This window comes from Rhinoderma darwinii, chromosome 3, assembly GCF_050947455.1.
Source record: "Rhinoderma darwinii isolate aRhiDar2 chromosome 3, aRhiDar2.hap1, whole genome shotgun sequence".
NCBI lineage: Eukaryota > Metazoa > Chordata > Amphibia > Anura > Rhinodermatidae > Rhinoderma > Rhinoderma darwinii.
The window spans coordinates 353,009,022-353,025,139 of NC_134689.1; the positions used below are offsets into that span (position 1 = coordinate 353,009,022).

The 16,118-nt window shown below is 47.1% G+C and overlaps 1 protein-coding gene across 3 annotated transcripts in view; it reads right to left on the bottom strand.

Annotated features, from left to right (window-relative positions):
* The window catches only part of CDS2 (CDP-diacylglycerol synthase 2), a 103,533-nt gene that overhangs the window by 38,094 nt on the left and 49,321 nt on the right, over positions 1–16,118 (bottom strand). The window lies entirely within an intron of this gene.

Here is a 16,118-nt window from a genome sequence, read left to right on the forward strand (position 1 = left end):
ACCGCTCGCAACGTCCAGCGTCGGGATGTGTGCTGCATCACGTATAAGTCCCCGACCATGTATGCGTCGCGGCCTGACGTGGGAGCCGGAGAAGATCCGGGGGGAGAGAATCTCAGCATTTTATTTTCCTTTGCTTTATTTTAGTGTCTGAATATTTGGGGGGCGGTAGGGGGTCTGCCTGCACCCTGTAAACTGAAAACGGCCATCTTAATAATCTTCCGATTAAAAAAAAAAAAAGGAACACTGAAGACTTGGTTCATGGCAACATGTTCATGATTATTAAAAAAAAGCCCATGTTTTCTTCTGGAATGCGGTTCAGATTTAGAAAGAGGCGTGAGTGCCAGGCGAACTGATCACAACCACAAAGAATTCAAGAGGGTCATAATGTAGGTCACATGGTCATTATAAGAGGCAGATGACAACTGGAGGCTACTTCCCTTCAGACCATCTTCTAGTGATCCGTGTACCACAAGAGCAGCATTGTGCTACACCAATTATCTAATTATTGGCAGTCCCATGTATCTCAGCTTGTCTCGGCCAGTTCACCAGCATTTATAGCTAAATGTTATATCCCACTGCGGGTACGTCACAGACCAATCTCTTATAGGTTGTCACACGACTCCATACAAGACAAATGTAAGAGGTCAATCATTAACGGGAACAGAAAAATGCCCAGAAGTCTGGATCTAGGAGCACCAGCGAAACAAATGAGCGGTCTCCGTAAGTGGAAGCAGTTAAGGATTCAGACGACTCAGTACTACGCGTCACTGGCACTTCCACGGGGGCAGGTTGAGTTTTGTTAATTATTTGATTTTTGGAAAAACATTCCAGATATCGCTTTTCTTTTAATTCCCCGGTGGTTTACCAGCTGCGCCAGAGACGTTGAGCATACCAGGGGGTGAACAGAGGCACCATTTATATCACATTGTATACAATACATCCAGACAATCCAGGAATCAGGAGGTCAGCACTAGATTGCATGGACATTATCCCAGTTTATATGTCAGCCTGAAGTGATGGTTTCCAGGGGAAGTAACCCAGCCCTGCCAGGTTATTGTGACAATCCTTCCCCTCCCCGCACTCTAAATTAATCCTCTTGATCCAACGTTCCTGATGCCATTTCTCTGCAGTGTCCGGCTTCCAGTAGCCAAAAACCTTATTCAATCAGTGGGACAGAAAGGGATTGACTAACCTGATGAGAGACTACATTTCCAACCTTACAGTGCCCATAGGGTTGTCACCAAGCTTTCCACAGACCCCGAATGGAATTCCGCATTGTTATACAGAGATACATCCAATCCCTTAACACACTTCTGTCTATAACAGTGTCATGGCACTCGATTCATGAATCTCAGGATAAACAGTGCTAAAGTCTAGGGATGCACGATGCATCAAAACTTCGATACTGTTTCGATACTCTGCATCCCCAAACGGTTCGATACCATTATTTCATGTATTTCGATACTAATCTGTGCGGCCACACAGCTAAGTATAGTAATACATGAATGTATGAGAGCGAGGCTGCGGCTGTGTAATAGAGTCATTGCCCCGCTCCGTAGAAGTGCGCGCGGTCAGGATGATGTGATACGATCAGTGCTGCACTAATGAGCATGAAGACAGAGCATGGCAGACACACTGAAAAACACCCCCATGTTCTGTCTTCAGTGCCTGCGCCGCCACTTGTTAGGAGCGGGGCAATGTCTGTATTACACAGCCACTACCCCGCTGTAAACCTCTCATCTCCGCCGCTATTCCCCTGAATGCTGCGGTTAAAGCTGACCGCAGCATTCAAAGGTAAAATTAGAAGGGGGGGATGCCCTTTGGATCGCGTGACAGGGAATTCCTGCGGACGAGATGGAGGGCCATACCATGTATGGACAGACAGCCCAGGGTCCATTGAAGGACCCCATGGCTGTCTGACTATATTTTCTGTTAGGGCATACTTCGGTATGTCCTAACAACTGTCTCTGTGCTATCAGTATATAGATATATGCCAGGACATTAAAGTTTAAAAATAAAAAAGTAAAATAATAAAAATAAAGTAATGTTAAATAAAAACACACACACACACACACACACACACACTAAAATAAGTCAATACATAAAATACACATATTCGGTATCGTCACGACCGTAATAACACATTAATATCATCATTTATGTTTATACTGTTATAAAATAAAAAAAACGCCTTCTTTCACTTAACGTGAGGCACGAGGTATTATGAATTTTGAACCTCCATGTGCCTCACATTAATAGTAATAAACCCCATCATGTACCTCACAAATTAACCCAATGTTGTCCATTATGACTGAGGAACATGATGGGGTTAATTACTATTAATGTGAGGCACATGGAGGTTCAAAATTCATCACACCACGTTGTTTTTTTAAAAAGAGAGATGGTTCGGCATAGTACAGGGTGGGCCATTTATATGGATACACCTAAATAAAATGGGAATGGTTGGTGATATTAACTTCCTGTTTGTGGCACATTAGTATATTTGAGGGGGGAAACTTTTCAAGCTGGGTGTTGACCATGGCGGCCACTTTGAAGTCGGCCATTTTGTATCCAACTTTAGTTTTTTCAATGGGAAGAGGGTCATGTGACACATCAAACTTATCGAGAATTTCACAAGAAAAACAATGGTGTGCTTGGTTTTAACGTTACTTTACTCTTTCATGAGTTATTTACAAGTTTCTGACCACTTATAAAATGTGTTCAAAGTGCTGCCCATTGTGTTGGATTGTCAATACAACCCTCTTCTCCCACTCTTTACACACTGATAGCAACACCGCAGAAGAAATGCCTCCCGATCTGACCCCCTTAGACTTTTATCTTTGGGATCATCTGAAGGCAATTGTCTATGCTGTGAAGATACGAGATGTGCAGCAACTGAAACTACGGATACTGGAAGCCTGTGCTAGCATTTCTTCTGCGGTGTTGCTACCAGTGTGTGAAGAGTGGGAGAAGAGGGTTGCATTGACAATCCAACACAATGGGCAGCACTTTGAACACATTTTATAAGTGGTCAGAAACTTGTAAATAACTCATGAAAGAGTAAAGTAACGTTAAAACCAAGCACACCATTGTTTTTCTTGTGAAATTCTCGATAAGTTTGATGTGTCACATGACCCTCTTCCCATTGAAAAAACTAAAGTTGGATACAAAATGGCCGACTTCAAAATGGCCGCCATGGTCAACACCCAGCTTGAAAAGTTTCCCCCCTCCCATATACTAATGTGCCACAAACAGGAAGTTAATATCACCAACCATTCCCATTTTATTTCGGTGTATCCATATAAATGGCCCACCCTGTAGATCAATTTCTGGACTAAATATTCAAGATGTACTCTCTTAAATCTGCATCCTTGCTTCCTAAAGCCTTGTTCACATGCTGTTTTTGCTCTACATTTAGCGCGTACACCAGGAAAGTTCCCAACATGCATGCTAAATGCATCCATAGCCAACCAAGGCCAAAAAAAAAAAAAAAAGGAGTCCTTTTGACCTCCGTCAGGCTGGTACACATCGGTATACCTTAAAGAGGCTCTGTCACCACATTATAAGTGTCCTATCTGCTACATAAGGAGATCGGCGCTATAATGTAGGTGACAGTAATGCTTTTTATTTTAAAAAAAAATTTACCACTTTATTAGCATTTTTTCACACGACAGGGTCCGAGTGTCGGCCGGGAAAATCGGTCGTTTTTGGCCGATTTTCCCGGCCGGTTTGCATCCGATTTGCATCCGTTCCGATTCCGTTCCGGGCCGAGTTGCCGTTTTTACCGGCCGATTTGGACCCGATTTGTATCCGTTTTTTTCCCTGTCCGTTTTAAAATCGGATGAATTTCATTTAAATTTGTTGCCACACACAGCCCTTTGTAGATAATGCCACAGCCCCCCTGGTAGGTAATGCCACCCAGCCCCCTGTTGGTGATGCCACCCAGCCCCCTGTTGGTGATGCCACCCAGCCCCCTGTAGGTGATGCCACCCAGCCCCCTGTAGGTGATGCCACACAGCCCCCTGTAGGTGATGCCACACAGCCCCCTGTAGGTGATGCCACACAGCCCCCTGTAGGTGATGCCACACAGCCCCCTGTAGGTGATGCCACACAGCCCCCTGTAGGTGATGCCACACAGCCCCCTGTAGGTGATGCCACACAGCCCCCTGTAGGTGATGCCACACAGCCCCCTGTAGGTGATGCCACACAGCCCCCTGTAGGTGATGCCACACAGCCCCCTGTAGGCGATGCCACCCAGCCCCCTGTAGGAATACCACCCTGTCCCCTGTAGGTAATGCCACCCAGCCCCCTGTAGGTGATGCCACACAGCCCCCTGTTGGTGATGCCACCCTGCCACCTGTAGGCGATGCCACCCAGCCCCCTGTAGGCGATGCCACCCTGTCCCCTGTAGGTAATGCCACCCAGCCCCCTGTAGGTAATGCCACCCAGCCCCCTGTAGGTAATGCCACCCAGCCCCCTGCAGGTAATGCCACCCAGCCCCCTGTAGGTAATGCCACCCAGCCCCCTGTAGGTAATGCCACCCAGCCCCCTGTAGGTGATGCCACCCAGCCCCTGTAGGTGATGCCACCCACCAGCCCCCTGTAGGTGATGCCACCCTGCCCCCTGTAGTTGATTCCACCCTGCCCCCTGTAGGTGATGCCACTCAGCCCCCTGTAGGTGATGCCACCCAGCCACCTGTAGGTGATCCCACACAGCCCCCTGTAGGTTGCACCCATCCCCCCCCCCTTCCAGGAGAAGTCACTGACTTCAATGTCCATATATGGCCAGTGTAGTCACTGACTTCTCCTGAAGAGGAATTCCCTGCCACAGGTCGGGAATTCCGCTTCAGAAGTGAGTGACGTCACTGTGTCCATATATGGACAGTGTAGTCACTCTCTTCTCCTGTAGCAGAATCCCCGGCCATAGAGTCGGGGATTCCGCTGCAGAAGTACGTGACTTTGCTGTGTCCATATATGGACAGTGTAGTCACTCACTTCTCCTGTAGCGGAATCCCCGGCCATAGAGTCGGGGATTCCGCTGCAGAAGTACGTGACTTTGCTATGTCCATATATGGACAGTGTAGTCATGCCCTTCTCCTGTAGCGGCATTCCCGGCCATAGAGTCGGGGATTCCGCTGCAGAAGTGCGTGACTTCGCTGTGTCCATATATGGACAGTGTAGTCACTCACTTCTCCTGTAGCGGCATCCCCGGCCATAGAGTCGGGGATTCCGCTGCAGAAGTGCGTGACTTCGCTGTGTCCATATATGGACAGTGTAGTCACGCACTTCTCCTGTAGCGGCATCCCCGGCCATAGAGTCGGGGATTCCGCTGCAGAAGTGCGTGACTTCGCTGTGTCCATATATGGACAGTGTAGTCACGCACTTCTCCTGTAGCGGCATCCCCGGCCATAGAGTCGGGGATTCCGCTGCAGAAGTGAGTGACTTCGCTGTGTCCATATCTGGACAGTGTAGTTACGCACTTCTCCTGTAGCGGAATCCCCAATCTCCGGCCGGGGATTGGGGATTCCGACTCCTACAGCGAGCAATAAAAGACCCTCCTCCTCCTCCTCACATGCACTCTGCACTGTGAGGAGGAGGAGAGAGAGTGCGCGAGCGACGGTAGACCCGGCCATCACTCGGGACACATTCCGGTGATGGCCGTGTATTACCCGGCCCCATAGACTTCTATGGGAGCCGGGCGGCCAGGCACCCGGCCGAAAATAGAGCATGTCCTATTTTTTGACGGCCGGTTTTCCCGGCCGTCAAAAAAATCGGTCGTGTGAATAGCCCCATTAGGGGTCTATTATTCCTAATGCAGCCGGGTGCCGGCCGATTTATGAACGGCCGGCACCCGGCCGGGAAACCCTGTCGTGTGAATCCCGCCTTAGGCCTCATTCACACGACAGGGTCCGAGTGTCGGCCGGGAAAATCGGCCGTTTTTGGCCGATTTTCCCGGCCGGTTTGCATCCGATTTGCATCCGTTCCGATTCCGTTCCGGGCCGAGTTGCCGTTTTTACCGGCCGATTTGGACCCGATTTGCATCCGTTTTTTTCCCTGTCCGTTTTAAAATCGGATGAATTTCATTTAAATTTGTTGCCACACACAGCCCTTTGTAGATAATGCCACAGCCCCCCTGGTAGGTAATGCCACCCAGCCCCCTGTAGGGGATGCCACTCAGCCCCCTGCAGGTAATGCCACCCAGCCCCCTGCAGGTAATGCCACCCAGCCCCCTGCAGGTAATGCCACCCAGCCCCCTGCAGGTAATGCCACCCAGCCCCCTGCAGGTGATGCCACCCAGCCCCCTGCAGGTGATGCCACCCAGCCCCCTGCAGGTGATGCCACCCAGCCCCCTGCAGGTGATGCCACCCAGCCCCCTGCAGGTGATGCCACCCAGCCCCCTGCAGGTGATGCCACACAGCCCCCTGCAGGTGATGCCACACAGCCCCCTGTAGGTGATGCCACACAGCCCCCTGTAGGTGATGCCACACAGCCCCCTGTAGGTGATGCCACACAGCCCCCTGTAGGCGATGCCACACAGCCCCCTGTAGGCGATGCCACACAGCCCCCTGTAGGCGATGCCACCCACCAGCCCCCTGTAGGCGATGCCACCCACCCTGCCCCCTGTAGGCGATGCCACCCACCCTGCCCCCTGTAGGTGATGCCACCCACCAGCCCCCTGTAGGTGATTCCACCCTGCCCCCTGTAGGTGATGCCACTCAGCCCCCTGTAGGTGATGCCACCCTGCCACCTGTAGGTGATGCCACCCAGCCACCTGTAGGTGATCCCAAACAGCCCCCTGTAGGTTGCACCCATCACCCCCCCCCCTTCCAGGAGAAGTCACTGACTTCAATGTCCATATATGGCCAGTGTAGTCACTGACTTCTCCTGTAGCGGAATCCCCGGCCATAGAGTCGGGGATTCCGCTGCAGAAGTACGTGACTTTGCTGTGTCCATATATGGACAGTGTAGTCATGCACTTCTCCTGTAGCGGCATCCCCGGCCATAGAGTCGGGGATTCCGCTGCAGAAGTACGTGACTTTGCTGTGTCCATATATGGACAGTGTAGTCATGCACTTCTCCTGTAGCGGCATCCTCGGCCATAGAGTCGGGGATTCCGCTGCAGAAGTGCGTGACTTCGCTGTGTCCATATATGGACAGTGTAGTCACTCACTTCTCCTGTAGCGGCATCCCCGGCCATAGAGTCGTGGATTCCGCTGCAGAAGTGCGTGACTTCGCTGTGTCCATATATGGACAGTGTAGTCACTCACTTCGCCTGTACCGGCATCCCCGGCCATAGAGTCGGGGATTCCGCTGCAGAAGTGCGTGACTTCGCTGTGTCCATATATGGACAGTGTAGTCATGCACTTCTCCTGTAGCGGCATCCCCGGCCATAGAGTCGGGGATTCCGCTGCAGAAGTGAGTGACTTCGCTGTGTCCATATCTGGACAGTGTAGTCACGCACTTCTCCTGTAGCGGAATCCCCAATCCCTGGCCGGGGATTGGGGATTCCGACTCCTACAGCGAGCAATAAAAGACCCTCCTCCTCCTCCTCACATGCACTCTGCACTGTGAGGAGGAGGAGAGAGAGTGCGCGAGCGACGGTAGACCCGGCCATCACTCGGGACACATTCCGGTGATGGCCGGGTATTACCCGGCCCCATAGACTTCTATGGGAGCCGGGCGGCCGGGCACCCGGCCGAAAATAGAGCATGTCCTATTTTTTGACGGCCGGTTTTCCCGGCCGTCAAAAAATCGGTCGTGTGAATAGCCCCATTAGGGGTCTATTATTCCTAATGCAGCCGGGTGCCGGCCGATTTATGAACGGCCGGCACCCGGCCGGGAAACCCTGTCGTGTGAATCCCGCCTTATGCTAATGAGTTGCTTAATGCCCAAGTGGGCGTATTTTCACTTTAGACCAAGTGGGCGTTGTACAGAGGAGTGTATGACGCTGACCAATCAGCCTCATGCACTCCTCTCCATTCATTTACTCAGCGCATAGGGATCCTGCTAGATCCTTATGTGCGGTCTTATACTAACACATTAACAATACTGAAGTGTTTAGACAGTGAATAGACATTCCACGGGATGTCTATTCACAATCCCCGCACTTCGTTACTGTTTCTGTGGTAGTTACAGCAGAGGACGCGTAATCTCGTCGTAACCTGTCATTTACCACGTAATCTCGCGAGATTACGCGTCCTCTGCTGTAACTACCACAGACAGAGTAACAAAGTGCAGAGATTGTGAATAGACATTCCGTGGAATGTCTATTCACTGTCTAAACACTTCAGTATTGTTAATGTGTTAGTAGAAGACAGCACATAAGGATCTAACAGGATCCCTATGCGCTGTGTAAATGAATGGAGAGTAGTGCATGATGCTGATTGGTCAGCGTCATACACTCCCCTGTACAACGCCCACTTGGTCTAAAGTAAAAATACACCAACTTGGGAATTAAGCAACTCATTAGCATAAATCTAAAATTGCTAATAAAGTGGTAAAAATAGATCGTTTTTTTTTTAAATAAAAAGCATTACTGTCACCTCCATTATAGCGCCCATCTCCTTATGTATTAGATAGGGCACTTATAATGTGGTGACAGAGCCTCTTTAATTTGTGGTATGGATTATTATATTAGACTACACTATTCCATACAACCGTATCCCACACAAATACGCATATCACGCGGTATACGTCTTTCTTAACATTCACTGTATGGCAAACGTCATAGGCATCAGTTTAACATATATGTCATGAGCTTTCAATAGCTTTTCATTACTTATACATTAAACGGATGCCATAATAGCCTATTATTGACTGATGCCTGTGACAGATGCCGAACAGTAACATCCGTCACACACAGGCTCATGGCGTATACGTTAAACGCAGGGGCGTAACTAGGAAAGACTGGGCCCCAAAGCAAACCCGGGTGTCACACAGCCCCCCTTGTAGATAGGGAATTTTTTTCAGCCCCCCCCCCCCCCCCCTGTAGATAATGCCATACAGACCCCTTTGTAAATAGCGCCATAAAGCCCCCTGTAGATAACGCCATACAGCCCCCCCTGTAGGCAACACCATGCAACACCATGCAGCCCCAAACACCCAAAAAAATCCGACCTATAGTGTGTCCTACAAAAGACATGTATCCCCTATCCACAGGATAGGGGATACATGTGTGATCGCTGGCAGCGATAGGGACAACGGGGGACCGAAATTCCCCCAATGTTCTCCATGACTAACCTCTGACTTCCGGAGTCTGCGCAGCTCCAAAAAAAGGAAAGGAGCGCTGGTCACGCCTGCGCACAAGCGCGACCGGCGCTCCGTTCATTTCTACGGAGCTGCCGACACAGACCCCGGAAGTCCGAGGTTTGCCATGGAGAACATTGGGGGACTTTCGCTCCCCCGTTCTCCCCATCGCTGCCAGCGATCACACATGTATCCCCTATCCTGTGGATAGGGGATACATGTCTTTTGCAGGAACAACCCCTTTAATGGCAGAGCGTGGAGATACCTCGCTGCTCTGCCGTATGGTTCAGTGACGTCGCGCTGTAGCAGCCATAGCGCCAGCTAGCGGAGCCTCCGGCCATGGTGGGGGCCCGTGCCGGCGGGTGACACGGGCCCCCTCATGCCGCGGGTCCCGTAGCAGCCGCTACAGCTGCTACTGCGGTAGTTACGCCCTGGTTAAACGGATACCATAATAGCCAATAGCCACTGTTAGGCTTTGCCGGATGCCTAAATTTAACTTATATAATAGGCCAAAATCATGGCCCTGTGATCGGTGCGAAAGACTTTCCTACCTCACAAAAGCACCAGCAATTACAGTAGATTACATGGTGACTTACAGGAAGCTTCGTATACACATCCCCCGCAGATACACTTTAACAACTGATAATTTGCCAGAAGCACACCACCATCTCAGCGTTAGGTTTCTCGTGGCTGAATAAAAACACACCATAGCACTGGAGTCCGTCATTTTTAATAAACCGCTAAATAGAGACTAGATATGAATCACATTTTAGAAAATAATAAGGATACATGACAAAGAGCTAGGGAATAAGGGCCTATTCACATCACATCAGAATTGGGCTTGCGTTCATTGGTTCCGTTCGACCTTGATTTCAATGGTAATTGGTTTCCATTCCATAAAGCTTCCATTTTTTTTCACAGAAACAATAGCGTAATCGACTAAGCTATTGTTTCCGCGAAAAAAAACGGGAACTTTCTGGAACAGAAACCAACTGCAATGGAAACATTACAATTGAAATCAATGGTAATGCAAACTGTAGCTATGGTTCCGTTTGGCTTTCTGTTGATCGGTTCCTCCGACGGAAAGGTCGAACGGAACCAATGAACGGAAGCCCGACGCTGACGTGAACACACCCTAATAGATGAAAAATAATTATTTTTTAGAATGATCAACTAGTCCTCTGGTCAGCGCTTATTGGGGCCATTTATCAGTAAAATGCACCAAAAAAGTGACATAATATGTGGTACAAAAATGGCGTATCTGTAGCGCATTATTTAATAGGGGTAAGCACATTTTTGGTTTTGAATATATGTATGACAGTAATAAGGTAGCGTAAGTTAGAGAAGTGTCGATGCACGCATTGGGACAAACGTACTAAGAAGTGTCCACCGTCCTCATAAATAAACTGATAAATTGGCACCACATTAAGTCTCTCTCTCTTTGTAAAGTATTTTCCTTACAGCACTATTAATACATTTTCCCCTCATTTTTAAAAAGGATTTGTCTCACAAAGACCACCCCTTCGTAATACAAGGCAGTGCTGCGACCAGCTGGCTATACATTTATTAGATGCGGGCCATGCTAATTTTTTCCCAACTATGTAATGCATGGACTCGCTCACAGAGTTGGGGAGGCGGGACGGATCCCCCTGCATGGTGTCCCCCCAATAGAGCATATGGAAGGGGTTGTGGTTATGATTAGAGCCCTTAAAGTATTCACTGGCCACAAGTCGTAGTCGTCTTCAAGTGCGTCAAATAGCGGCTATAATAAACCTCATTTGTCTCCATTGTAAATCAATATGCAAATAATGGACAGACCAAGAAGAGAGCATCTGCTGTCACTACGCTGTCACCACGCTGTCACTACGCTCTAGGCTGTGAGAACAGAAACCACAGATCTCAGAGATTTATGCATCCACTTTCCATGCAAATTAAGTCAAGGTCGCTGAGATCAATACTTGGGAGGGTATAAAGAAACAGAATTAAACTAGAGAACGCCTCGTGGTCCGTCCAGACAGCTTTGTTTAGGAACTCCTGAAGAAACGTACATTTGGCAGCGCAAAACCCAGAGATGGGGCAGTCGTGTCAGTGAAGTCACGTGCTTATAAATCCCGTTTGGCCACAACACTGCGGTTAATCTTTGCACGTCGCCACACACCACCCCTCGCTAACACGGCCTTATGTGAAATGCTTCTAGTCATGGACTAGGGACACAAGACAATGTATATTCCCAACATCCCATACTTCAAGCCCGTTCAGAAACACAACTGTTACACCAAGTACCACTCAACAGTAAAGCGGTCTTATCTCTTCCCTGTCTGCAGAGTGCAGAGAACTCGGCCGTGCTGCATCCTCCCCCACAATGTTACAGAAAATCACAAGGAACCTTTTAGGAGAGAATGGTTAAAAATAAATGGAATCAGCCAGGGCCAGACTGCAGGCTTAGCCTGGGAGCGCGAGCAATGAGACAATAAGTGTGACTGCTGCGTCAGGGGGACACATCACAGTCGAGTGCATGCTTGCAGAAATTCTGCCAACTCTATGCCGGAAGCATTGTCCTGTCAAATCCACACAATGTACGGTGGAAACCGCCTCAGCTATCCGTAAAACCGTATATGTGGTGTCTCAGCTGCATGCAAAGAGTGTAACATACGATGCTCAACTAGAAGCCACAGCTCAATGACAGCTGGAATGTCACCCGTTACTCAACACGGAGCAAAACGCACGGATCATACAGCCTATTGTACCAATCGGGTAAAGCAAAGGTGACTGACATAAGCCGCAGTCAACCCTGACTTAATATTTCCATTCTGCGTCATATGCAAAACTGTGCTCACTTAGGTTGTGTTTACAGCTCTGTGGAAAATGGATTTACAAAGTTCATAAAGTACATTCATGAATCTCTGCACACAGGAAAAAAAAAAATCTGACAAACTCAGTAGACATCTTCAGCAGTAATGGAATTTGCATGGTCACAAAGTCGCCTAGGCTTTATGGAAATGCAGTCTCTGCCTCCCCAGTTTTCCCTAGGACTCCCCCTTCAGTGAAAGCAGGTATTACATTTGACTTTTGCAACAGTATCATAGTATTACAAAATCCTGATGGATATCTCCACATGACGTTTTATAAAGGTAAGTTGGCTATTGAGAATATGGACGACGTAGAGGTAGGTCCCCTGATCATGACAACCACCTTCATCTCCCCATCAAATTCTATCATATGTGTTTCTTATGTATTGAATTTAAAGGGTTACTATGGTCTTCGATATGAATGGCTTCAATAACAGGGCACATACTAATAGACTCATACATAATTTCAGTCTTTCACGCTGCCACTCGCGTCCATAGGCATGGTATCCATACACATGTATCTATATACAGATCCTATACACATGAATGAGACAATATAAACAAACTCTACCCCTTCCCACCCTATCCCTACACGCAGCTTCCAGGCTGCCGTAACAGCAGATTTGCTGCAGACGGTCCCATTCATCTGAATGAGACGTTCAGAGATCCAAGCACCTGCTGCAGAAAAAAAACAACCTATTGAACCTATGGAATGGATTTTTCTGTAACTAATGCACAACGTCTAAATATACCCTTATTAGTCCTAGGACTGTTTGTTTTTTGCTATACAGCTGATCAAACATGCCCGTCCTATGGCTCTACTTAGGAAGCTTCTTTGAGGGAATGCCCTTTGATCCGCAGAATTTTCTAAAAGTTTTTTTTCTGCAATGCGTGGATGAGATTTGTTGAAATCCAGAATTGCCGCATGGAAATTCCCTACAGAACTTTTGCAGCTTTTCCATCCCGCGCACAGGCCTAAAGATCTCACCATAATGAAGGGTTTCATTTTGCCATATTGGTGTAGTCCTCTTCACCACTGCAGAATACAGCTATAGGCCACGTGAACACGGCAGTATTTTGGTTCAAAACATGTAAAAGGTGTAAATCTTTCCATTATACCTTTTTCTCTGTGTAGGTAAGGGGGGGGGGGGTTCACACAGAGTTTTTTTATGCAGACACCGCGTTGGAAAATGCGCCAAAAAAAGTCCGAAAATGCCTCCCAATGATTTCAGTGGGAGGCGGAGGCGTTTTTTTTCCCACGAGTGGAAAAACCGTCTCGCTTAGAAAAATAAGGGACATGCCTTATCTTCGGGCGTTTACGCCTCTGACCTCCCATTGACATCAATGGGAGGCAGAGAAAACGTATTTCGCTGCGTTTTTTGCCCGCGGCTCTCAATGGACACGGGCGAAAAACTGAGTCCAGGCAGAGCAAAATCTGCCTCAAAATTCCAAACGGCCTCACACTCCTAGTTTTGGCTAAATACGGACCAAAACACTGCCATGTGAAATCGACCTTAGACACAGTTTTGACTTCTGGGGGAAGATTCCAGAACTATTCACAGACACAGAAGAAGGTGGTATAGTCTATTCTGCAATCAAACAAAATATCAAAGCTTTTCCTTTGTACAAGGGTTCACCAATGTCCCCAACATGATGAGGTAACATGAGGAAGAAAGGACTGACTGTTATACACGTTGCTTGTAAAGCGGATTTTATGCAATGCTATAATCTGTTATTCCTGTAGCAGCACGACACGCATCATAATGGAATCAAAGACACGAATAAAATCAATTCAGTCATTTGTAACATCAAAAAATAACACAAATTGGAGAATAAAGGGGGGAGCGGGCACATGACAATCTATCTAACACAATAACATGCCAACTGCAAATCCATACCAACATTCTCTTAAAGGGGTTATAAAGTGGTAGAAAAACATGGCCGCTTTCTTCCAAAAAGAGCCCCACACCATATATATATATATATATATATATATATATATATATATATATATATATATATATACACACACATACACACATGCACACATAAGATTTCATGAAGTTAGAATGCGACCAATCGTGAGATTATTCATCTGATTTATCCCACCAACAACCTGAAAGAGTAAACTGGCCGATCAGGATGTCTGTTTGCGCAAAGTGGCAAAGGTTAGACCAATCATGCCATACATTGTTTTATTTAGCCGAAACAATTCCACATGACAGATCACGTTCTTAGCAGGCAACATTCTATAATTTTACATTTATAAACGATGGTCGGCCCAAATGGCCAAAACTGTACATGTCGGCCAACATTTATCTTATGTGTATGGCCAGCTTTAAGGAGCAGACACTGTAAATAGGACATAGAACATGAATTTCGAAGATCTTCTGGTTAGATGTTAAAACGTGCATGTTAATATGAAGGCGGAGAAGAGGAGCGGTCACAAAAGATTTCCGAACCTTTCATCTTAACAAATTTGAAATAAGCCAACCAATATATCCATCAGACCTCGGAGAAGGGCCTGGAATCCCCTCGATCAAAGATTGTAGTGAATTGTTGCAGACGAACATCTAATGTCTATGTGAGCTTCAGGTGACTTAAGCGTTCGGAGTCCGACTTGTTCACAATTGGTCTGGGATATCACATGACTCACAGGCTCATGTATCGGACTACTGTTCTGTGTAGAGAAGCAGGACGCATGGTTTTTATTTTTTTATATCCCGACTCATCCAGACACCTCTAGAAATACACCAAGTCACAAATTAAGGACATTAACTTTCTGGAACAAACTTGTTTTAGCAATTAAAAAAAAAGAAACCCATCCGTAATCGTCATTTGGGGAAAGCATTAAAGCGGTATTCCTAAATCAGACATTTATGGCATATCCACAGGACGTGTGTACTCACTCGAGTGTTTTGTGCAACTTTGTCACATGTTTTTATGAAAAATGATTTTAACTTTTTCAGATACAGCTTCTATGTATCCTGGATACATAAAAGCATTATCCTGCGCTTAAACCGGTTTCCCGCTGACCCGACGGATTCAGCGCAAGATTAAGCTTTTATGTATCCCGGATCTGAAAGAGTAAAAATAATTTTTAATCAAAACAAATTACAAAAGCTACACAAAACACACAATTTTTTTTTCTTTTTACTAAAACAAAGTCTTAAAAAATTCCTGAGTACCTACATATATAGCACAAGCAGCCCTGCCAGAGATGAAGTCTGGCGTATTCATGAGCTACCGCTAGCTACGTTAACGTTACGCTGATTGACAGTAACCCCCCTATACAGAGAAATAGGGAAACATCTGTCAATCAACATAAAATGGGTGGAGTTAGCAGAAAGTAGGTGGTGCTAGCGGCAGCTCATGAACACGTTGGACTCCTCTCTAGCGGCGCCGCCTGGGCTCTGAATGTAAGTTCTCTGAAATCAGCATGTCTGACACTACATTACGCTGCCCACAGTGAGGACAGCATAATGTGGAGGACAGGTTCCCTTTAAAGGGGTTATCTGGGGACGTAAAATTTATTGATTCTGATAGCCAAGCAAATATCTGATTGGTGGGTGTCACCGTCTGTAATAGTTTTGCTTGCTGTGAGTGAATAGAAACATTCTTCACATCCAGATGATAAAAACCTGTACAGTCTCGATGCATCACTTGTTGAAGAAATGCATGGAAATAAAATAAAAGCAAAACCAGGAAGTGCTTGCAGAGGAGAAACATGAACGAGAAAAACAGGTGACACATGGAAACTATACTGAGGCAAAATGGACAGTCAATAGCACAAAAACAGCACCTTTTTAGCGGAGGCAAAACGTACACCCTTCTGCGAATAAGACCTAAAAGGAATTATCCCAGGAATCATTTTCATACTAAAAGTCCAGAAATACATCTCATCTGTTTTTGCTTCTCTGTATCCCCCTTGATGCTGCTGCTATTCTGCGCTGCTGGGGGAGGGGCCCAGAGCAGAATCAGTCTCCTTCCCCTCTGGCAGCTAACAATATAGTCCCTTCTTCCT